The 24,958-nt window shown below is 39.4% G+C and overlaps 1 protein-coding gene across 2 annotated transcripts in view; it reads right to left on the reverse strand.

Annotated features, from left to right (window-relative positions):
- The window catches only part of MET (MET proto-oncogene, receptor tyrosine kinase), a 130,623-nt gene that overhangs the window by 67,106 nt on the left and 38,559 nt on the right, over positions 1-24,958 (reverse strand). The window lies entirely within an intron of this gene.

Consider the following 24,958-nt stretch of genomic DNA (forward strand, 5'->3'; position numbering starts at 1 on the left):
CAAGAGCTCAAATTTTAGGTTCTGTATTTGTATATTTTTAAATTCATTCTGTGAATTTCATGTTTCCAAGATTAAGCCAGTGAGTGTATCATACATTGCATTGCGGATTACCTTTTACCTATGTTTCTATAGCAGAATCCATAAACATTTTACTATTTTCTGTTGTCTTTGTAATTAGCCAGGTACAAGAATCTACTGATTAATTTGTATGTAATTCTCTCTACTACGCCTCTAATAAAGGTAAATGCCATGGGATATCGAGGTTTGTTTGTTTTGCTTGTTTTAATCAACAGATTTTTCCATTATACATTTTGAACATTGTTGAGAGTTAAAGAGATACAACTTTACTTTACCTAAGCACTTTTGTTGTATAGACCGATGCCCTGCATTCACACTACCCGATTCTCTGACATTTAGGAGTCATTTTTCGTTTCTTTCTGTACATCCCTAGCCACACCTCCCCTGGATGTGCTCACATGGACAGCATGAAAACATTTTTTTACATTATCAATCTGATATTATAGCGCAGTGTATTTACTTTGAAAGTTCCTATCTCCTGTTTTTTTTTTAAATTAACTTTAATCATATAAATGCCTTTTTAAGAGAGCAGGAGATAAGATATTCTAAAATAAACACATTATTCCGTAATAGAAGCTAAAAATCCCATGGTCCCTCAAGTGAGGAGAGAAGAGAGGGAAAAAAGCGTCTCAACCACCCATAATACCCCCCAACCCCAAAGGCAGATAAAACACAGCAGGGATGTGAGTACCAGCGGAATCGAGGTGCTGACGGCAGGAACGTGCAGTAATGAAAAGGCAAAGCAGCAGAGACAGAAAGGCCCCTGCCTGAAGTGGAGAAGCTAATTCAGAAAAAAAGTACACAGAAATAATATATATATATAAACTAGGGGGATTAAAAGAGTAGACAGGTGGGGGTACAGTAAAAGGTATAAGTACATCAAAAAATAAAAAAGTAAACATTCACAAATACAACTAATATTATAGATACACTATGTTAGCATAATCTACAATTCTTTTTCCGGAAGTGTGTAGGGAAGCTGTGTGAGTCAGCCAGTGAAGGGATGATTTGGGGAAAGTGAACTAATTCTTAAATAGCAGGTAATTGAGCAGTGATAAAACAGGAACATGATCTATACACCAAAACTACTTAACCCCTTAAGGACCAAACTTCTGGAATAAAAGGGAATCATGACATGTCACACATGTCATGTGTCCTTAAGGGGTTAAAGGAACACTATAGTCACCTAAATACTTTAGCTAATTAAAGCAGTTTTAGTGTATAGATCATTCCCCTGCAATTTCACTGCTCAATTCACTGTCATTTAGGAGTTAAATCACTTTGTTTCTGTTTATGCAGCCCTAGCCACACCTCCCCTGGCTATGATTGACAGAGCTGGTTTTACTTTCAAACAGATGTAATTTACCTTAAATAATTGTATCTCAATCTCTAAATTGAACTTTAATCACATACAGGAGGCTCTTGCAGGGTCTAGCAAGCTATTAACATAGCAGGGGATAAGAAAATCTTAGTTAAACAGAACTTGCAATAAAGAAAGCCTAAATAGGGCTCTCTTTACAGGAAGTGTTTATGGAAGGCTGTGCAAGTCACATGCAGGGAGGTGTGACTAGGGTTCATAAACAAAGGGATTTAACTCCTAAATGGCAGATGATTGAGCAGTGAGGCTGCAGGGGCATGTTCTATACACCAAAACTGCTTCATTAAGCTAAAGTTGTTCAGGTGACTATAGTGTCCCTTTAATTAAAGCCAACATTGTTTTGGTGCTTAGAGTGTCCCTTTAGGGTGTTGCTGTACTTTCTATAGATTCTGTTTTCCGAAAAGTAAAGAAAGAAAAATACTTTGTTGACCATAAAACCAACGATATGTTGTAAATGTAATAATTTAAGTTACGATTTAGTAGTAAAATATTCAATTTTGTATTCATAAGATACAATTAGCATTTGCTAAACTGTTTTGAATGCACAAATTTGAAGGCTACAATTTAACATAATAATTTGATAATCAAGGACTGGCATATTCAATGCACATCCAGGATTAAGCGGATTTCTCAAAGATGAACAAGTGGCTTTTAATTTAGCTAGTATTTTTTTTTTTTTTATTCTTTATTTTTTCAATGATAGATATTGTGATATGTCAACAGTACAAAGGCTTGCGTAAAAGCCAGGTCATATTTCATGCAAACTTGATAAGGTACATAAAGAAAATTGTTGCAGTCTTAAAGCATGTATTAAGTCAGACCGTGGCAATGGACAAGATCTCAACCTGTCAAATGTTTTACGTTTAAAAATTTTTTTTAAAAAAATTACAGATTTTTCCAACATCAGCGGGGTCATCAGGTTTATCTGTACCGTCTTCAATTACCTTTGAGCTTCGCTTTGTGTGTGCAGTCTATGCAACTTAAACTCAAACATAATAGGCCTATTTGTATCTATGGAGTTCGAGAGCCTTTCAAACTTGGTTATTGAGGTTGGGTCTATCCGGTAGGCACCCACCCTCATTTGCATCCGTTGGGTGGGATAAACACGCCCGTGGATTTGCAGGTGGCAGTAGGTTTGGTAGGGAGGTGCATTATTTCACCTGTACCTCTTATTTATATTGGAGTCATGAATGCGTCTCTCTCACCGTTAGGTATGTTGGACTCGCCTCATGAGGTTTTTGTGTTGTTTCCTGTTATACGTGTTTCCATGTGAGATATTAATAGAGTTAACGGTGTGTGTCACTAATACCATTGCGAATGGGGGAAAAAGTATAGAGAGGTATTGGAAGAGTAGTGTGAGGGAAGACAGAGAAGAGTCAGAGAAAAGTTATAAGACAGAGAGAATTCCGGGTCGTGATCAGCAGAGGCAGCAGGCAGGCCAGCTGAGCAGCGGGGGGGAGGTGGAGAGGGGGTAGGCAGGGGGCCAGGCAGAGCCTCCCGGCCACCCAGCGACCGAACTCGGAGCAGCAAATTCTCAGGGGGACAGTGACTGAAGAATCTTAAGCCTGTTTTTTTTCTCTGTTTCACTAATTTGGTTTGCAATTTTACTACCGGGTTTTAACACATTCATTACTACTGAAATCAATAACTGGACTGTTTTCATTTTTCTGCATTATTTATTCCATTTTTTTTTTTTTTTTGGTAGTGTGACAGCAAGTGAGTTTTAGAATACAGAAGACAATTCTAAGTTTCCTAACTGAGATGGATTAAATCTTTATTGAACAATGTATTTTAGAATTTTCCATTGGAGATTTTTAAATCTTGTATCTGGACACCCTGGGAGACATGGTGCAGAGTTGTCCAGCGTAGTGGAGTACATTTTAACATTTACAACAACTTTTTCTTGGCAATGATGCCAATGGAAAGTGCTGAGTTGTAGTATACAGTATTAATCTAATCAATTAAAGGGGAACTCTGGACAACAAAGTAACTTAATTGGAATTAAGTTGTTATGGTACAAGGAGGTCGCCAGTGCGCTGGGTTACCTCAGGTTAACCATCGATCGCTCCGTCTATCTCCTTCCGCCAAAGCTCGAGGCTTGAATCAGAAAAACCTCAGACAAGGGTGCCTAAGGACCTGCTGATATCATAAGAAAAGCATTTTTTTTTATTTTTTTATTTTTTTATTTTTAATTCTTTATTTTTGTTGTGCTTTGTAAGGTGCACAACTTGCCATAAGACATGTCATCAACAGTGTAACATTGGTCTTTGCATTGTAACAGAACATATCAGTTATACAGCACGTTTTATAATGTGTTATGATAATCTCACTTGTACAGTACAGAAAGGGTAGTCGGCCTTCTTCAAAGGGTGTTAGAACCTACAGACTTCTGGGTTAATAGGGGAGGGGGATTGCTTGGGGTGCCTATGGTATACTGCCGTGGTCATAACTGTATTCTCGTCCTCAGTCTGCCGGCCTTGGTAATGAATTGTACTAATTTTAAAATCACGATCAGATCTAATGTAAAAAGTGGTTGCTGTCGGCCTGTGTCACGCAGCGTCTGCCTGTGGGTGGGAGCTGCTGGTCGTATTAGGCATGGTGGGTAGGCTAGTGGGGGTATACAACTCTGCAGTATTCGTGTAGCTACTACTGATGGAGCCAATTTAGATTAAGATCTTAAAAGCATAGAAAAACAATAAAAAAATGTAACAACTATAAAACCATAAAAACAAAAAACAATATTCAGTGTCCATGCTAACACCTGGAGAGAAGGTGAGCTCGCAAGGAGCTTGTGTGGTGAGATGGACGAGCTTTTGCGTTAGTCCTTTTCATGGTGGCGGGTCGCGGTTTCCCCCTGCGGCTTCTCTTGGGACAAATGGAGTAATGTGGTCTACTGACCAGGAAGGTTGTTGCGGTAAGGGAAAGGTGCTCACGGGCAGTCCCAGGTCTCGGAGGAAGCGGTGAGATTCAGATAGGTGAGTGAGTGTGTCTTGCCCCCTCTTTCTACCGTCAGCTTGTGTATTCCCCATTTGTATGGTACTTTGTTTTCCTGGAGGTGCTGAGTGAGTTGACGTAGTGACCTTCGCCATGTGATGGTATGGCGGGATATGTCCCTATAAAAAGACAGTTGGTGCCCCTCAAAGGTAGTGCTGGGGGTATCTTTGGTTGCTGTTAGGATAGCACCTCTGTCTGAGTCCCGTACCAGTTTTACAAGGATATCTCGTGATGACTCCACGGGGGCTCTGGTGGCCTTAGGAAGGCGGAAGCAGTGATCCATAACAACTTGTTTCGCATGCTTTGGGGGGAGCAGTGTAGCAAGGAGTCTCCGGATGAAATGTGGCAGTTCACCAGTAGTTATGGTCTCAGGGACTCCCCTGATTCTCACGTTTCTTGCTTTCATCCTGACCTCCATATTGGCCAGACGGTTAAGCACGTCCTCATTGCTCTTCCGCAGTGAGCCTAGGGCACCATCTGTGGCTGTTTGGGCCACTTTCGTCGTGTCCATGTCATCCTCCAATCTTGTCTGTGAGGGTGGCCACCTCTTCCCTCACCCCAGCCACATCTGCTTGAAACATGGCCCTTATCTCATGCAAAAGGGCCTTGATGTCTGCTTTAGTCGAGGCTTCGAGGGGCAGTATCTCCCTCTTTTGGGGGCTGGTGGGTGGTGGTAAGTACCTCTGGGAAGGTGGATAGTTCCTCCGGTAAGCTCTCTGCATCAGATGAGTCGGAGGTGGAGGCCGCCGCCGGCACCATCTTTGCTGGTGCGGGCCTGGTCGGCTGCTGCAGTAATATGCCGATATCTCGGGTTCCTGGGCTCCTATCTGCCCGCAGTTTTTTGGAGCGTTTCTCCATCGTGTGGGGTGCAGGTAAATCCTGTCACCGGGCACCGGTTGTGTGTCTGACGGCCGATTACAGCTTTTAGCGGGGCTATCGGTCCGGAGCTCCCACAGTGTGCGTCCGGCTCCGCCCCATAAGAAAAGCATTTTAAAGGAGTTGTTATGGTGCCAGGAGAGTTTGTTTGATTAACAAAGTTAAAAAAGACCTTGATTCCTTAACTGAGTTTCACGCTACAACATACGAATTTCACAATCTATGGGGCAACACTTTTATCTGTGGACAATTTAACAAGACTGAATATTACAGCAATGTAGGTTTTATAAATATGTATTATCTTATAATATAAAAAATATATTATGCGACAGTGTTCATTTGTATTGATTATGTTCATATATCCTGAATAGTAGAGCTTAAAATTTGAAGTAGTATGCTACTAGCCAGGCCTTAAAGCTGCTTGCCCACAGCATACTCACCAGGGTGGAATTTCTATTTGCCATGGCTAGCGGCAAGTGGATATTTGAAGACCTTGTTATATAGGGCAATAGATCCTGTAGCATGTGTAGACACTTTTATGGTTTCTTTTGTTTAATGCCGTTGAATGTCATCTACTGATTAAAGCCCAGTTACACAATGACTTATTTCTATGTATGACCACAAATCCAGCTATTAAGTGTTGTGCTCACATTCAATTGATAGATTGGCTTTTCGTATTGAACTTTACTGCACTGTAGATCCTAATTTGATTAGCTCAATGGAACAAAACATTATTGACTCAGCTATATATAAAGCACTAATTAGGTTCTACGCTAACCAGGAAGCTAATAATGAAATATGGTTGTATTTAAATGGAGTAAGTTATGGATTTTTTGTTGTGTAGATTAAAAATACTGTTAGTGTCATTTTGTTCAGACTTATAAATCCTTCCAGACATCGACGAGATCCAACTAACTGGCACATTGGGCCATATGCAGAAAGAACATTGCCTGAAAAAGGTCAAAATTGGAGCCACCTGTGTGAACCTATAGACATTTGACCATACATTTATTTTTATTCATATATACCTGAATGTAGGTGACTTCATCGTGATTATATACCTTCATAGTGATAGTCCAAGATGCACCAATAAGTATCATTACCTGCATCAAACATGTCTCAAACATGTCTACCTTGCTACAGAAAATGTGAGAACTGAGTGGAATATAGTCCACAAATATGGGATCTTTGTGGACTCTAGCCCATAAATGTTGTCTCCTTTGCCTATAAGCACCAAATTAAAGGCCAACGAACATTTCAACTAGAATCTCAAATTCATGAAACAGGTGTTCAGATACTTCAAACCTTACATTTCATTCTGCTCCTCATCTTTGTGATTAGACACCACAAGAGTTGATGGGAGTGCCCCAAACGACCCTTTATACTCATAGATATTCAGGATGTATATGTCTTGGCACAATAATAAAACGATGAAGGCCGTGCTACAAGATGCAAAGGTGCACAAACACGAGCTACACACAGTTTATTTTAACGACCAGGAGTAACACATGTTTTGGGGTTGTCCCCTTTTCAATGTCAAACGACCTTCATGGTTAGCAGCACCGAGTACATTGGAGATTAGAAATGCAATTGTTTTTGGGTACTGCAGTAACCCCATCTCTGTCTTGATATACTGTAAGAATAAGAAATATAACCCAGTTATCTCTAGTGTTTTGGAATACCGGGAGAAACAAGAAGTGTGACCAGTAAGGCCAGATATAGAAAATTCACTATAGTCTCCAGTATCTCTAAATAGACAATTCTTTAGAGAATGCATTAAAATGAGGTAATAGCAGGTCATAAGATTTCTATTGGCCATTTGAATATATGGATTTTTTAACTTTAATTTTTCGGGTAATAATGCCCACTTCCTGGGCTCCCATCATCTCTCCTACCTGTATAGCAAACCACGTATGACAAACTTTTTGATTGATTACCTGTACGTGTAATTCACAGAGTTTGCACAGCTGGGAAATATGTCAGAGCTTTCAAATAATGGTAATGATAGTGAAATTGTAACCTTTTGTGCTATTTGCATTGTTTATGTTCTGTTGCAGAACTAGCTAAAAATAATTTTCAGGTAAATAATTGGACGATTTATTCCTGGTTCAAGTAATTAGTGAGAGGTTAGACGAGCAGAGGAGATGCTCACGCTGTCTCTAAACTAATACTAGTCTGCCGCATTTATCTTTCTGGGAGTACAATGGATCACGTTACAATTCCAATGCTCTGACAGGGCTGTCTATCTCTTCCCTTATTCAGTTATTTTAAGTCATTTGGTTTCCCTTTGCATTAATCTGCGCTGCCCTGAAGCTCGTTTATAATATTACCTTCTCACATTCCACTGCTTTGTAAAGATCAATTTGTTCCACGTTCATTGAGGTAACTCTTTTTGCACAGCCTGTTACCTCCATTGAAATTAAACAGAATATGGAGCGGCAGCTGATTAGCAATGTAACTTAAGAAGAATGATAAAGTCACAAATTGTTACTTTGAAAGATGTGTCTTTTTTATTCGTAGAAATGCACAAACACTCTTAGAGGGATACTACAGTCACCAGAACCACTACAGCTCAATGTAGTGGTTCTGATGTGTGAAGCCTGTCGTACATTACTGCCTAGGGACACCTCTAGTGGCAGTCACTCATATGGACATTAGGGGTGCTTCCTGGGTCAGTGCTGCACAGCACTGAACATTTCCCATAGAGATGCATTTATTCAATGCATCTGTATGGGGAGATGCTGCTTGGCCCAGCGAGGCAATATGCAGCTCAGAATGGCGTGAGAGAAAGTAAATTCACCTTACGTATGTCATCGGAGGGGGGCCAGAGATCTAAATAGTTAGTTTAGCCACATAACATTACCTGTGCGTCTGGAATATGGCAATTGGAATAGGAACTGCATGAAGCAAACATAAAACCTGGGGGGCGACAAGCATTTAAAAAGCAAATGGTGCGCCCATTACAAATCACACAGGAGAGAGGGATGTAAATATTTTATCTGTGTCCCACATACAATGTGTTGCTGTTATTGTTTAAATTAAATGTAACAATTTAGGATTTTTAAAAAGAACATGTACTGATACTAAGTACCATTACTACGACAGTGCACTGTAGTGTTTATGGTCCCAGAAGTGCACTGACATCCCTTAGATGTTTGCTAAAAAAAATCTGTTAATCCACCTTGTCTATTTGATCTAAAAATGGGAAACCCTCTGCCCCAAAACAACTGTTTAGTCAATAAACTTGATAAAGTGACAGATAAATGAACTGACAGCTGGACAGACAGACAGAGAGATAGATCATCGAGCCAGGCCCAGAGGAGGCGGGCTGAAAGCTATCCAGATAGGAGGCATGTGTGGGTGTGGTGAGTGTAGGTGTCACAAGTGGGGGGTGTCACTTAGGTTAGAGGTAGGGTGGGGTCATATAAAGAGCAGTCATTTTGTCCCGTTACCTCAGCCATCTTAGAAATAACGGCTGGTAACATCTTCCCTCCCTCCCGCCCTTTGTTGTTAATTGTTATCCTATTGCATATCACTAATTTTCTTTCTTGTCACAGCCGGCGGGTATGGTCCTTGCCGAACCAGTTGGGAAAACGGACTACACTGGAAGAAGGAATGCTGGGTCTTGTTCCTTCCCCTAACCTCGGAAAATGTGTTGTTAATTGGGCGTGCCCCCCGTGCCAGGAAGGGCGGCCAGGGGTTGGCATGGGGAATTGGAAGGCCAAGGTGAAGGCCAGTTATCTCGGACGAGGGGGGAGGGCAGGTACCCTGGAAGGGGGTACTCTAGAGTTGTTATGGTCCGGTTGGCAAGGACGAGTTTGAGTTACGTCATACTCATATTAAGGATAGTTAAAATTGGTTTATATATATATTTATATATATATTTATGCTTATTATTTATAAATAAAGCCTGTTTATACCACATTTACGTTTCTTGGTCTTAATTGGTGGAGGATGGGGGGAGCGGGTTTGTGGGTATAATGGGCGCACCACACAATAACCACTACCTGCACACATGCATCTTGTATGCTAGTATCTTGTTACATTTATATCTGACAGTCAATACGGGGTTGGGTAAGATATTATTCAAGTCTCTGAATATAACCCACTCATGTATTAGATATTCAGATGACGCCATAGAACAGGTGAATTGCACAAATCATGGATACAAGTGCATGTTTAAAGTGTGTGCTAATGGTTCGTTTCAGAAATAAAAAAAAGTTAAAAAAAAAAAAGGAATAATGTACATGTCAAGTTCAATTTAACTTCTATTATTTATAGAGCGCATCTCTTACGTTACCAGTTCAGAAACTAAATATGCTTCATATCATCAGTAAAATAAAATTACATTCTGCGGGTAAGATTGTGGTGTGGCTTCAAACCTTACAGAACATTTATTCCTGCGATCGTTCCAGCCGGTATCAAATCTTGTGGATCTATGTAAAAGCTCTTTATTATACAGCAGCATTCTAACTTTTAATTTAGTCAATATCACTAGATGAAATGATGTGTGGGACTTCTGTTATTCAGTCCCTAAAGAGTCATTTATCTTAGTTTAGTATGCGTTATCTTAACGGACATCCCTAGAGAATGATAGATCAATATTAGCTATTGTGGCTTTTTTTTTTGACGGAACATCACAATCATAGCTCTCCATTAGCCTGTGCACGCGAACTACTCCTAGCTATATATCATCTTTTTATTAAAATACAACCAAAAAAATTATATATATATATATATATATATAAAGTGGTTAGTGCCTCGACTATTTCATTTGTTTCAATACATTTAATTTATCCCTTTTTCTATCACGCGATATATCTTGATTTTTGTAGAGGTATATTTAGATCTTTTTCTGTGGAAGTAACAATATGCAGGGAAATAGCCTGGTAAACTAGCACAAGAAATTGTTTAATATCCCAGTGGCGGCTTGTCCACTGACACCTCTTTAACCTTTGCCCCCAATTTCGGAGCAATGCTCTTTGGAGAAGGCCAGAATCAAGAATGTCAGGCTTGTTTTCCTGCCTGTATTCTTTAAATTTAATATCTACATTAGAACGGCAATTGTGAGCAGCAAAGAGAGAAATAATGTAAGTTAGACATCCAATTAATGGCTAAAAGGGTCAAAAAGGTTCTTCCAAGCAATACATGTCAAACCACCCATCCAGTGTAATGTGTGTCTGTGTGAGCACCTCATTTACTATAATTATGGGTCTTTGTTACTGAATTCCGATATGTTCTGTGGTTGGAAATCCCCCACCATATAACATAAACCTTTGTAAAGCACTACGTTCAACCCAGTTTGATAACATTATTTAACAGACTTGTGCACCATGTCAAAAATAAATTGGATCAGCCGAATTGATTTGTCTAAAAATACAATTTGCGTTGGTCATTTCAGAATTTCTCAATGTGGCTTCGATAAATTTCATCCATGCAATTGTTTTGGAAAAACTATCTAGTCGAACCAACAGTGTGCAAAACTGGGCAAATCGGTGTATTTCAAAATGTATAGTTTGCAGTATATTGACAGGCGCATTTTCCCACCATTTGCTTTCACAGATTAAGTGATATTAGATATACAATATGTAAATAATATAATATATACATATAATTATTTTTACAGCTATTGATTTTTTCCCTCTGTCACTTCTAACTTAATCTGTAAATAAAATCGGCATTTAGTGGCTGCCTCCTAAACATCAATCATCTTTTCCCCATCAATCATATCTTTTTTTGTGTGTGTTATGGAGGGAACTCTGAATTATATACAAATAAAATTGTTTGTTCATTGTCCATTTCGTTTGTTTCATAATATGTCCATATAGCACTATGCAATTCAGAAGAACTGCCCATCGCTCAATCTCTGGACGAATCACAAACAGATTGCACATGTCTATTATTCTATTTTTTTATATGTGATTTTTTTCATTTATGATGTGAACTAATTTTTGTATTTGATGTCTGATTTCTTTTAAGGTAATGTCCTCTAATATTTGCATGTGATATCTGCTAATTTTGGAAAGGCACACATTATGTAATTTTTGTAAATGAAGTTATGTTGTTTTGCTCAAGTTTGGATAGTTTGCCCTAACATATGATTTCACCAGAGCAGAAGAACAATGACCCAAATTCTTAAATAAATAAATAGAAAAAATAAACTAAAAAAAAAAAAAATCAAGACTATGTAATCAAACAAACTTCATATAGAAATAGGAATGGGGTTAACTCAGTATAAACAGAACAGAAATATATTAAGAAAAAAACTAGTTAAACCTTTTTTTGTTAAAAATAATGAAATTATATAAACTCCTCAAAGACCATTGTGGTTAAGCTACATTTTGCAAAGATTTATCTGTTTAAATATGATACCTTTAAGAACCTTTTATTTTCTGTAGTGGTAGAAAGTATCTTCTTATTTTTAACTATTAAAGTGAAAATTGACTCAGAAGGAAAAAATAAATAAATATATATTTAATATATGCTCAAAAAATTCACTTGTACACATCTCATATGGGCCCGTACATCATCACAATTCATACTGTGCTCGTGCCAACATCTACATCCATTTTGATAAGATGGAAAAGCTGCACTTTTCTAAATCTGTTATTTTCAAAGAGAAGAGAATGTCCTCATCCTGTGGTCACTCATCACTTTACTCCGTCAGAGATTGAACAAAAGGAAACTCAAATTTTGTTTTATTTTTTTCAGTTTTATATTTTTGCTGTACATTTTCAATCTACTCTTAATTCTCCTGCTTAGTAAACAAACCTCATTTATGTATGTATTTTTAAAGGAACGCGATTGCGTTAGAAGTATAAACAATATAGTCGTACTGACTGTTTAGCTTACCCCCCCCCCCCCCACCACTGTGCAATAAAAAAATTAGTATTACTCATGTTTCAGCCCTTGCCGCATCACTTTCTGTTCTCCTGACATGCCACCCTGGCTGAGATCACCAATCTTGATGATCTCCAATGCTTTCCATTATGAGTCTAGTGCACATGTGCGCCAAGTCGCCATGCTGCGCCGATCAGCATCTCCTCATATATTTGCAATGAATCAATGCATCTCTATGGGAAAAATAATTCCTGCAAAAAATTTAGGACCTCTTACAGGAAGTCCCTCTAGCGGCTGTCTGAGTTTCAGCCAACTGTAGAGGACTTAGGCAGCAATGTATGTACTGCCTTTTCTCTGAAAGAAGACAGTACGCTGTAGTGGTTCTGGTGCCTATGGTGTCCCTAAGACATAGGAGTTTATTATCCAAACAGCAAGCTCACTATTGAACTGAATAATTAAGACTGAGTTTTTCACCAAACTGGTAGTCAGCACCTGACTATTTGTTCTTTAGTGAATAAATCTCTTGAAGCCTATAATCCCCTACCTATAAGGCACTGCCGACAGCAGAGACGCCAGGGCTTAGTGTAACCTGGGAGGTGGCTGCCCCAGCTATTTTCTAATAACTTCTTTGCTGCAGCAAATCATGGGTGTAATTTAATTTTCTCTACAATTTTATTTTACAGTTATTTCTACAAATCTGCAAGCTTCTTACTGTGCAGTTATGTGTGGGATCACAGTATTGGCTTATACGTTTTATTTAATGTTGTATCCTCTTGCCCTTTATCGTAATGGGCTTATTTTGTCTTCTAAACATGTTATTAGCTAGCTTCCTGATGGTAAACCTTAGTTATTCTCGGCAAAGAACATAACACATCCTGTTAATCTCATTCTAGAATATTGTTTTTAACCCAGTTTCTGGATTTAAGTACTTATGAACAAATAAAAAAAAATATATATATAGAACATAGAAAATCCACGATCAAACATTACAGGTGGTCCTCACTTTATGACCTTCCTGGTTTACACTTACGACCAGCTCTCTAGCATGGGGATTTAAGGGATTCCCCACTTTAGGGAGCTGGTCTATGTTCGGGGAAGTTTTCCCGAACATAGATTTGCGGGATTCCCTGTGCTAGTGAACTGGTCTATGTTGGGGGAATTCCCTAAATGTAGACCTGCTCTCTTGTGCATGCCCACTAGCACATCCTCCCTTACAGACAAATTTGTTTTACGACCGGTTCATAAGAATGGAACTCGGTTGGTAAGTGAGGACTGTCTGTATTTGTTATGCAGGAAATGGAGAAATAACTTTGGTGATTAATATTTACCAAACCTGCAACAATGTATCTGACAGAGCATCGTGCGAATAATCACCCCAATTATTTTTCCATAGAGCATTCTATGCAAAGAAATTTCATTGACTTTCTAATTATATTAGCTTTTTTTTTACGAGTATCTATTTAATTTTTCTTCAAGTGAACTAGATGCCTCAAGGGGCTGTACTGCGCATGTAATACAGGGATACTATCTACTTCTATGAGGAATTACAGTCCACCTGCATATGTGATTTTGTTACGTTTTGTTTTGGGCTGCGTATACTGTGTCTTTTCCCTCATATTGTACAGCGCTCTATAAATGGTATTAATAATAATGACAGGAATTGATTGAGGACATCAGCAATTGGCTGGGAAGCTGTACTACATATGACTGTAGCCTACACTTTCCATGAGGTGCAGAAAGACTAATGGATGGCAAGATGAGCATGTTGGGGTACGTGGTTCACAAGCTTTTGGGGTGCCAGAGTTAGTTAATTCTAGACTAGGATATCTTAGCTAGCTGATGGTTATATTGAACATTCTAGGAAGCAGATCAGAGGACAGAAAAACAGGTTTTCTGCACGTCAAGTCAAAATGAATAACTCATTGAATAATATTCGAAGGGAAAAAGTATGAAACCATAGAATAAACTGTGCAAGAAAAAAAGCTGTAACGTGTCAGAGACGTGGCCTGTAATGTGACCAATTTGACCTAATTGTGGGGCAATACGATGCACTATAAGTTAGCAGATCTCAAACTCCGCCAGACAGTCCGTTTCAGCCATTCCCAATGAATGATCTAGTGCTACAAACAATCTGGAATAAATCAGAGTGCAGCTAAGTAAGTCACTAGGAAATGAGACACATTGAAGTCCTTCTTGACTATTTTCAGAGACGCAAATCTTTGCCAGGAAAATGAGGCAGCTGCAAGCTACTGAAAAGAGCCCGTTTGGCCAATATTGAGAGTAATATTAATTCTAATCATACACGTCATTTTATATACCAGTAACAGAAGTGTACACTCCAAGAAAAGTAAATAGGCAACAGACATAAGATAGAATGAAAGACAGAAATTTGATGGAAAGGTAAACAGAGTGGTTGAATTATCAACATACTAATGCTTTCTTACTTGATCATTGTATCTGAATTCATTGTGTCATCTGTTATAAGATGGTACATTAACGTAAACAAAAATCAGATGGCGGTCCTTGTGAACAGGCCATAAATTAAAAAAAAAAAGAATTCAGTTGTGACCTGCTTAAAGATGACGGCTTATACTGTATTTTGATTTATTCTCCTTGGTCAGCTTTACCACACATGGAACTGGTTAGCTATCCCTTATGTCATGTCAAAACAGCAAAATATGGGACGTAACCTCACGACGACCTTCTGTATCAATGATCATTTTAAACATGTCTCAGGCCACATTCCACAGCCAATGAAGACAAGTTTGAATATTAGTGATGGCATTTATGATATAATCACAAGTCACAAGAAAACTAAGTACCGGTATTCATTTGTTATTTTTGCTGCTTAATGAAATACTTGTTTTATATATTTTAACTTAATAATACCATATTCTTCAATACTAATGTCCAATTCATTCTATTGAAAATTAATGACTGACTTTTATCTAGTCTTCAACACTTTGTTTTGTGTTTAATTACAACTACACTGACTTATTGTAGAAGCTCCCAATTGGGTTAAACAAAACGACCCCTTAAAGTTTTTTTAAAGCGGGACTGTCACATGTGAAAGTTATACACAAGCCATTAGCTCCCTAAATGTAACTATGGGTTATGATATTATTTTTGAAAAATTCTCAACATTCTTTATTATTATATAATTTACATGGAAATAAGTAGTGAGCCACTATCACAAAAAGACAAGTTAAAGGGACACTCCAGGCACCCAGACCACTTCTGCCCATTGATAAACTGCAACAATTACCTTGCCGGGTTCACTCCTCCTCTAGTGGCTGTCTAGCAAGAGCATGGATGGAGCCTGACCCAGCGCCGAGGGACATCCTGCTGGATTCAGGTAAGAAGTGACTGAAGGGGTTTTAACCACTGGGGGGCGGGAGGGAGAGGGGGCACTCCAGGATTCTACAGTGCCAGTAAAACGGGTTTGTTCCACTTTTAGCTCTGGATGTTTAGGTCTACATGACGTAAGGTAGAATAAAATACAGAAATTTGATGGAAAGGTAAACAGAGTGGGTTGAATTGTATCTACCATTAGACATTTGATGTGGGGTGGTGGGATCAGAAAACTTAATCAGGGAACTGGCACAGATGGATAGGTGCTAGAGCGTATGTTGTTTACTTTTAGACACTTCTTCATTGCCCATTGAATTATGGAATGATTTGACAAAAAAGATGAGGTCATTACCCAGCATTAATTACTTACCTCCTCTTTAGCCATACCATACTGATAATGTGAAACTGTAGTTTGATTCCACCCATCTTTGATGTTAATGACAGACTGTAAGTACTGGGCTAATGCAATTTTGGCAATGATAACGTGGAACTGTAGTATGATACCATTTAAGCCCAGATACACTGGCTGACTATGGTGCTTCACCTCCTTGCGCTGAATAACAACCCTGTAGCAGTGAATGGATTGGTAGATCAGCCCCTTTGGGGTTATTCTTTTACGACATGGTCAGCGCCACTCTTTTTCATTAATGCTTCCCTTACGAAGAACACTTTCACCCAAATTTCTCACTTAAATGCTGAAGTCACACTGGTTTTCACCCTGTTCTTCACCAGGCACAGCCCCGAAGACTGCCCTCACTTCAACCCACCCAGTGACTGACCCTTAGTAAGAGCCCTGTGTCTGCAAGCGGTAACTCTGACGGGCCACATTGCACTCTCCATCGGATTGGAAATCAGCCGTGGCTGACTAAGACTTTAACTAGGTGGCGATTCAACACCTCAAGTGCAAAAAGAGCGCTCTTTGGACAAAAGGAGGTAGACGGATATCTGGCGATACAAGACATGTATGTTTGTGTAATTTCGTTTGTTGTTGGGTATATTGCAATGGTGCCCTAAAGTCTGGGGAATAATTAACAGCTATAATCACTCCAGGTACCCGTGCTGAAGTAGAGGGACCCGTGACGGAGATACTCAAGTTGAGTGCAGAGCTCTGTAACAAATATATACTTAACATGTTACCTGTTTCAGGTAATGAGGGAATGCTCTATTTTCTTAAGAGAGGCTGAGCATTCAGGACAGAGGTTTTAGGCATTTTATTTCTGGGTACACAATTTTTTTTTTACTTTACAAGTGAGGTGTATATGGACATTTTTTAATAAACTTTTTGTTTCCTCAATAAAGATTTACATTTTTTTTAGCCTTATTCCTTTTCCGTTTGTTTTTGGTTTCAGATTGGTTTGGGTTATCAATTCATGTTTTGTTTAAGGCTTGGATTACCGTCTGTCTACACTCTTTAGTGCCTTCTTGTTCTAATATACCTTATATTATATTATGTGTATATATTATGCTGCACAAAATGTTCCTATTTTTGCGCCTTATTCATTTTTTCGGATTCAGTTTACAAATCAAAATCTTGCTTTTGAAATTCTGCTGAGCTGAACCACCATATGGCTGACATTTGAGGGAAATGTGGTCTGAAGTTTGTAAATTGCACAAAACACTTTTTTTAACATCATCTCAATAAACGTCTTTTTGTACATTTTTTTTTTTTTTATGTTGTACTAAAGGAGATTGTCCCTTTTAGTCCCTTTTCCTTTTGGGAAAGAGGAAATTAAATGTACGCGTATCCAGAATTTGAGTGTTCACAAGTCTATTGGCTTCTAAGGATGCTGTGACTCACACGACTGGTAGAAAGAGGTGGTTCTTCACTTCCCTGATAGATGTTGCTGATTTTCGTCCTACATTGCACTAGATAATGGACCATACCCATATGCTTGCCCTGTCTAGCACTGCATACCTCCCAACAGTCCCAGATGCAGCATAACAGTCCCAATGTGGGCTAGTGTTCCAAAGAGCCTATGTTTTTTTTTTCTTTCTCAACAATTTTTTCCTGCTCTGCTAACTTTTACCGAAAAAGGTTTAACTTTTTTTCAGTTCTCCCCAATCCCCAGTTTAGTGGATACAATCTAAAATATTGTTTCCTTGAAAACAAAAACATATTGAAAACAAATCACACTTAAATTCCTATTATCTCTAGTAGGATACATGAATCCATTATTTCATACAGTTTAGATTTTATATGCATTTTGTAGAAAACAATTCGCCATTATTGTTAATGCGTACGGAGACCTCTCTATTAATATCATGTCACTGTAATATATTCTACTGAAATAACTTTTTTCCAGAACACATATTTGCTATGCTAAAGTGCTATTACAATGTTTATCAATCCTCCAGTAAAAAGCATCATTTTTTTTAACATGAAAGGCCCGAGACAGGAATGGGAACGCACTTTAGGAGTGCAGACGCCATTTATTTGGAGAGAAGGTGACAGATGAATGGGTGAATGTAGGCCACAACTAATCTTGAAACATTACATATTTCTGAAGCACTGTTGCTATGATGGGGTCATAACAAAATGTAGCTCAGAGTCATTTGGGGTGACAAAGTTTGTCATTAATGATATAGACCAGGGAGAATCTGACCCACAGCTGTTTTTATCAACATATTTCGCAGTGCTTTATAGAATGGCAATATTAGAGGTGTTAAAGACCCTGCTCAAACAAGCTTGCGATCTGTGAGGAGTTTGAGATAGTCAGATATATGTCAATAGGTGCCATGACTAAGGACAATTGCTGGGAAGATGGTTATTAGTTCTAAGACAGTGAAGTTGCTAGTGTTTTAACCAGCTGGGCAATTAGGATGGGGTGGGCAGGGCCATGAGGGGATGTAACCAATAACGCGACCTGGCTATATGGTAGCATTAGTTTTAGCTGCTGAAAACACTCTGTGGGTATTCCCAATATCCCACCATAGAAAAACACCAAAATAAACAAATAACTTGGGACCTGGTTTAGTGTTTCCACTCACCAGGCCTCAGGTTAGAGTGCAGCGCTTATATAATCTGATATATGGTATAAATGACTCACCCCGGTTTTAATGGCTTGTGGGGGTGTACATGAAAAAAATGAAAGAGAGATATACAGAATAATAGTGCAATATTGTATATACACAGTACTTAGTATTTAGTGTGAGTACAAAATTACTCACATTTTTTAGAGCCTTTTTAGTTTTTAGGCTCTAAACTTCCAGGCCTCCGTGTCTTTAAGGTAGACAGCTTGAACCCCTTTTTTTTCCTCCTCTCTTTTTCTCTCTTGGTTCCTATATGTCTTGCCACCATATGGGTATAAGAAGAGAGAGAGACGGGATTCTAGGTGTAGTATTTAAGAGGGAATTTCCTTTAAGTAGATTTATAGTAAAAGCAGATGTGCTCACCTTTTTAGAGCCTATATGTCCTCGGCTCTAAGTTTGCAGGCTTAGTGTCAAATTGGGGTGACACCTCCCCTTTTTACTGTGAATGTCATATTACTGTTAGCTGTTACTGCAATCAAGTACACATATTTGTATTCAGCGATGTCTCACGTGTAAAACAGTACCCCCAATGTACAGGTTTTATGGTGTTTTGGAAAGTTACTGGGTCAAATATAGCATGTTACATTTTTCAGTTTATACACATTGAAATTTGCCAGATTGGTTGCCAGGAATGATAATTACCCCCATGATAGCATACCATTTGCAAAACTAGACAACCCAAGGTATTGCAAATGGGGTATGTCCAGTCTTTACCGTCCATGTGATCGCAATGTCATTGCAATCACATGGCCCAGGGGGCCGGATCAGCCGCAGGGGGACACCCTGGGATGCCAGGCAAGTCCCCCCATTGCGATCGGTGGCAAGCATGTAAGTGGGAAGAATGGCGTCCGCCGGCGTTTAGGACCGGGTTCCCAAGGACGGCATAGTACGCCCGCCGTCCTGAAAATTCGCTTTCAGAATTTAGAGAACAGACCCATAAACCATGAACACTGCTGAAGACCCCTTTGATGAATGCTTACACAGACTTTGGTTTCTACAGGGAGCTGATACTTTGCCATTTATTTTCTGAAACACTTATAAATTCTCTATCCTGGCAGACAGAGTTCTAAATTGCTGTCCTGCTGTAGGTGGATTTTATATGCGGCCAAAGAGAAACTATCTAACTAATCCTGATGGCTCCTTTGACATCCCTGCCATAAATAGTTAAATGATCTGTGATTAGCTATCCATTAAATACAGGGAAGTAGTCATTAAACAGGAACTGTCTCTAAATGTTAGCTATCGACTAATATAAAATAAAATAAATTATTTAAAGTCATTATTTTATTTACATACTTTCCGTAACTGAATTAAGTGCAATGCAGGTAAGTTTTTTTTTGTTTTTTTTTTAACTTCCATTGTGCTTTTCATCCCAATAAACACTGAAATAGCAGGGGGCGCAGCCTGGAGGTCGAGCGCATTAGACGTGCATCTCCTGAGATCCACAGACCAGATTGTTAATTGGCGAAACACCCGAGAAGCTTGCCACTCAGGACAGATCCCGGCGATCTCCCAGACAAGAGGAAGCCGGTGTATCCAAGGGTACCAAAACCTGGCAGTTTCGGACCCGGAACGCAGACAATCAGGCCTACTCAAGCATGGACAGAGGAGAGACGGCCGCTCTCCGAGTTCTTCACCCGGCAGAGTGAAAATTGCTCCAAGCTGTCCCCCCACCCCCTGGGCCGGTGGTGGTCACCCTGGTCCCCCCCCCCCCCGACAAGCACATTATCTTCTGAAACAGACTCCGAGAGGCACAACCTGCTTCAAGATGGCACCAGCTAAACGTGCTGCAGACTCACTAAGCTGACTACAGACACTCAAACAGCGCCTGCACGACCTCCTAGATAAATTCTGGCAGAAAATGCAGAACAAGGGGGACCAAACTCAGAGGGTGCAGCTAGAACTCACCCCTTGAAAATCCGTACCACCTGAAAATCCATACCATATAGCTGGCGGGAGGCGGAGACTGCACACATCGTCTAGGAAACGGATACCAGTGAAGCAGAGGTTATGGCCCATAAAATTCAACGCCCGCATCTGCCTTCCTGGGCTGATGCTTATACCACATTTCCGGATGGGACACTTCCATCTTACAACCGCCCGGGACCTCGCTTGCGGTGCTGAAGGTGGAAAATGCACGAGTGTTCTTAAGAAGCCCAGGGGCCAGCAGAGTGGCGACAATTAGATGTGGTTCCTACACCTGCTTGCTGGCTGCTTCCCGATCATGGGCATAGGATGACCATCTGACCACGTTCCTGGACAGTACCACACTGTGCATACCGGGACTTAGCCACAGGCAGCTCTAAAAGTGCGGATAGAATAAGTCCATTTCTTTATCACAGTGGTTTGTTTCTTATCATGCATAGCTAGATGCAGACACATCTCAAGCACCTAGTGGTACAACTCGTTAGCCTGCTCTGTACATGTCTTGTTTAATCCTGCCGAGTATGCGGCCTATAGCCTAGACGTGTTACATATTTGAGTTCTTTAGTTCACTAAGATAAATATGAGCGATACTTTTTGACATAGCCTATTAGCTACCACTATCTGTTCAACCTGCCCAGCTACCCAGTGATGTAACATATACACCCAAGTAACACACCCATTAGGGCTCATTATAAACCACACAAATTCATTGTTGTATATAAGCCTACATCACACACCACAGCCCACTAGGCCTTAGAAGCAAGGAAAGCGTCCTTGTTCATTCAGGCGGGCCCTGAGGGGGCACTGCTCCACGTTAATCGACTACGCACCAACATAGGAAAACTCATGACCTTTTAATTCATTCTGTTATCAGTCTGCATAGCCTGTTTTGTACTTTTAAGAAAATGTCCTGTTTCATTCATTTTTTCCTCTCCCCTTAAAATGTGCAGTTTACTCAAAATGCTGATCAGCAGTTACCTATGTTTCTCTATGCTATGTTTAATCTTGAACCTGCATGTGCGGTTGGGGCATTGTAAGATCTGCTATGTTATTACCATGTACAACAAAAATAAAGATTTACGAAAAAAAAAACTACACACTGAAATAGTATCTACTGAGGTGAAGGAATAAGGAGCTATCACTACTCTGTAAGTGACAAGTATACTTTAAAGAATGCCATTTACTGAAGTGTGAAATGCGGGAAACTGCATTCACGTTGCATTTCAAAGTTTAGACCAAAACTACTGAATTGCAATAATTCTCCACATCAGCTACATTTTCAGTTTGGAACTTTGTGCTTCAAATTAGAATTTCAATCAATCAGTCAATTTGACTTCCCAAAAATTCACACTTGAGTGATCAACCTTGTTTGTTGTCATGATATGTCAATAATTAAACTCAGTTGAAAAACTCCCCACAAACTTCCCACCAAGTCTGAGTGTTAGATATTTCCATTCCAGCTAATTTAGTCAAACATTTAGAAATCAATGCTCAGTTAAAAGATCTCACAGTATTCATTTAATAAATAGCCCTGGCATTATTCAAATTCTTAAAAACTGTACCGTGTAAGTAATTTTAGATTAAGTTCTTTGCCAGAAATATGTATGTAGAATAAAAAAAAAAAAAAAAAATATTGTGTAAATTAAATCAGCTACTGATCATTATTCCATCTCCGTCAGCAGTCCCCTTACAGCATCTGCTCTGCCCCCTCTGATGTCATGAGGTCACTGGACAGAGGTCCAATCCAACCGTTTGTTGGATCCTAGGTGGTGATGTCACAGTATGAATAAATATGAGAGTCTGTAAGTTACAGATTCAGAGGGCTTGGAGGCGTGGCTTAAAACCTTCATGCGGTTGAAATAGATTGTGTTAAATGATAGGAGAACTGGGGGAACACACTAGAACAACTTAAATAAGATTGTTATAATTCTTACAGTGCTTCTAGTGTTCCTTTAATGAAGAATGCAGAGAGAAGTATTAGCATTAAGGAGAGTCATCAAACTATGATGTAGCTCAGTTCTGCAATACCCAAACCCGTCTCAAGAGCTGATTGAACTACATATGACAAATCCGCAGGGGCACCAGGTGCATGACGCATAATGTCCATTTGTTTTTAATAAAACGGAAAAAAGCTTTAATGTTCCATTTTATTAAAAGAGTAAGCCGAAACCAACGCGTGGAGCACCGAGAGGATGGATGTTAAACAAAGAAACACTTTTGATTAGTATTTCTTTTATGTCATGAGCAGCAAAACATTGTCCGACACCTTTGTAGACCTTCACCTCCCATGATGTCTGCAGTTCTAAATGAACGAGAAGCTTTTAGCCATTCCTGATATTTGTGCTTAATTGTCTTTTCCAAACACACAGGGCTAAATCAGCCTATTAATTAGATTTGTTGCTGATATGAGACAAATATTTGGCACAGTGTCCGCATCATGAAGCGTTAATCAAATGTTCTGTCAGTTGCTGAAATGTCTTGAAATATATGCCCTGAGCACTACAAAGAGGTTAGATTTATGTGACAGCTGGAGAGCTTTGAAAGAGAATAAACGTAGGCATGAAAGGGTTAATCTCTGTTATGAATAGTTTGTTAAAGGCTTCCCAAGAGACATTTTCTGTCAGCAATTAAACGATTCTCAGGCGTGCAGCTGACGACCATGAAGCCTTGTTAAAGGAACAGTCGACATATTTTCTATTTTTATTAATAACGTTTAAATAGAGCAATTGTTTTGCCTGTATGACTTACCTACTCTATCTATGGTTGTGCTGACACAACCCAACTAGGTAACTCTCTAATCAACGTCTGGCTTGCAACCACTAGATTGTTCTATGTAATGCCTCCTCCCCTTATGTCCGCCGTTACGTATCGATTATAAGTATAACGTGTAGCAATAATTGTACCGTTTCTGTCTCCTATCATGTGTAACAATGGACATAAAAAAAAAAACCAAGAGAAATCTCAATGTATCATTCCTGGTAAAACTTTTTATAATTAAAAAAAAAAAAAAGTTGTACAATACAGCCAGTGCTGCTCCTGGGTCGGTGCGGAAACACTAGTTGCTCTGTTAATAAATTGGGTTTGTAGTGTAAGGCTCCGCCGCCTCATGTAGATCCCACCCTCTCATTAGGCCCCACCCTTGCATGAGCAACACTAGTTGGCAGAGGGGCGGTCTATCCAAGGGCCAAGTGCTGCACCCCCAGCCCATCTACAGAGAACCTATTTGATCGGCAACCCCCCAAGATTGACTCTGATTACATCCCAAAATCTGTGAGAAAAGCTAAAAATGCGCTTAACCCCACCCCTTCCTGTGCACCCATTGCTGTATTACCTGCTTACATACTGTTGGGATAACGGTGCCCCCTAGGTTCAAAACATGAACTCAGCTGCTGGAATAAATGCATTTGACTTGTAAGTGTGTACAACACCTCTTCCTTCTGAATTTTTTTTTAATCTAACCAATAATGTCAGGATGGGACAAGACATTCATATTATAATACCGTGTCTAAATTATTATTTGTTTCACTATCTGCCTTGCAAACATTTACGCACAGTGTGCATTTCACCATATATCTGCTCAAATCATGAAATGGATTATGGGATAGCTAAACGTGACATTCCACTTTGGAACTGAATCCCATTTTAAAAAAATATGTTATATAAATAAGAATTAATATATAATAATAATTAAATATACAAGTAAAAAAAAAAAGAACATGCATTTGCTTGAAAACCACATGAAGAGAAAAGTGCTTTAGTTTGCGGAAGATGAACCTGCAGTCCACCAGAAGTTCCTTGCTCTGAGAGCTGACACTGTTGGTCAGTGAACCGGCCCTGCACAGAAAAGCTTAGTTCATTGGAACTACTGGAAGCTCTTTGCAAGAGACTATAACTGGTGCCCCATGTAAAGCGTCAAACCACCCACAAATGGTTTGACAATGTCCCCTAAGTGGATACAATCACACTACTTGACTAGCTTGCTGTAGTAGTTATGGAGCCTGTAGTGTTCCATTAATAATCGAATGTCAACCAAATGGAAGTGCAAATATGGTTGTAGTAAATTAACTTGCATTTTGAAAATGGTCCTTCATAAAAGATTTTCATAAAGCAGAATTTGGGCACCTAAACACAATATGGCTGCTCTTTATCAGTCAACTATTCGACTTCTCAGTTAAATATATATTTAGACATTGGACATTATTTGTTTCCCCCCGATTACTGTAATCTTGCTCTAAATATTTTCTTTATAAGAAAATATTTAAGGGTTAATGTGTACAAGAACCTTGGGGTTGTCTCATACGGAAGATTCCCATGTGTGGACACACAGCAGTCCTGTTAAGGGGCCTCCAGGACATCTAAAACATCCTGGTAGACTGTAACTATCCTGAACAGGTGGAAGCCCTGGGTCACAAGACTCTTTTCCCAATTCACAGAGTAGAATTTTTTTTAAAAATCCCAAACGGTGTGTAGCTTTCCCCACAATTA

This window comes from Pelobates fuscus, chromosome 3 (assembly GCF_036172605.1).
Source record: "Pelobates fuscus isolate aPelFus1 chromosome 3, aPelFus1.pri, whole genome shotgun sequence".
Classification (NCBI taxonomy): domain Eukaryota; kingdom Metazoa; phylum Chordata; class Amphibia; order Anura; family Pelobatidae; genus Pelobates; species Pelobates fuscus.